The 1,144-nt window shown below is 41.1% G+C and overlaps 1 non-coding gene across 1 annotated transcript; it reads left to right on the top strand.

Moving 5' to 3' along the window:
- Positions 1–267: 267 nt before the first annotated feature.
- Positions 268–338, top strand: TRNAE-UUC (transfer RNA glutamic acid (anticodon UUC)). The gene has a single exon. It is a non-coding gene; the product is annotated as a tRNA-Glu (tRNA).
- Positions 339–1,144: the final 806 nt, after the last annotated feature.

Raw genomic sequence — 1,144 nt, 5'->3', positions numbered from 1 at the left:
AGTTTAAGAGATCTCTGGGATAACATTAAGCATGCCAACATTAGCATTATAGATGTCCCAGAAGGAGAAGAGAGAGAGAAGGAAATCAAAAATGTATTTGAAGAAATTATGGCTGAAAAATTCCCAAACCTGAAGAAAGAAGCAGATATCCAGGTACAGGACTAACAGAGGGTCCCAAACAAAATTAACCCAAACACCCACACCAAGACAATTGTTCTTCTAGTACTATTTCAAATAGGAGTGACAAGAGTGGACATCCTTGGGAATTGCCTGGTGGTCCAGTGGTAGGACTTGGCACTTTCACTGCCGAGGCCCAAGTTCAATCCCTGGTTGGGGAACTAAGATCCCACAAGCTGCATGGCGCAGCCAAAAGAAAAAAAGAAGAGTGAACATCTTTGTCTAGTTCCAGAACTTTGGGAGAAAGCATTTAGTTTGTTTACCATTAAGTATGATCTTAGATGTAGGTTTTTTATAGATACCCTTTATCAGGCTGACAAAGTTTGGCTCTAAGTTTGCTGAGAGCTTTTATCTTAAATGATGTTGAATTTTGTCAAAGGCTTCTTCTACATCAATTGACACTTCCTGGGATAAACTACACGTGAGCTATATTTTTCTTTTTAGACATTGCTATATCAATTTACTAATTTACTAATTTTACTAATTTTTATCAGTTTACTAATTTTTATTTTTGGTACGCGGGCCTCTCACTGTTGTGACCTCTCCTGTTGCGGAGCACAGGCTCCGGACACGCAGGCTCAGGGGCCATGGCTCACGGGCCTAGCCGCTCCGCAGCATGTGGGATCTTCCCGGAACAGGGCACGAACCCGTGTCCCCTGCATTGGCAGGCGACTCTCAACCACTGCGCCACCAGGGAAGCCCCTATCAGTTTACTAATTTAGTATCAATTTACTAGTACTTCTGATGGTTTTTGAAATTATGTTCATGAGAGTTATTGGTCTATAGTTTCTTTCTTGCTTAATTCTTTTTGCACTGTCGTTGGCTAGTTTTGTTATCAGGGTAATGCTGGTCTCATAAAATGAGTGTTCCTTCCTATTCTATTCTATTTGGGGGAAGAGGCATTGTAGAATTGGTGTTAAATCTTCTTTAAATGTATAGTGGAATTTGCCAGTGAAACCATCTGGGC

Source organism: Lipotes vexillifer, unplaced genomic scaffold (assembly GCF_000442215.2).
Source record: "Lipotes vexillifer unplaced genomic scaffold, Lipotes_vexillifer_v1.1 scaffold142, whole genome shotgun sequence".
Lineage (NCBI taxonomy): Eukaryota > Metazoa > Chordata > Mammalia > Artiodactyla > Lipotidae > Lipotes > Lipotes vexillifer.
The sequence above is the reverse complement of the archived record's forward strand: the minus strand, read 5'-3'. Positions and strand labels throughout refer to the sequence as shown.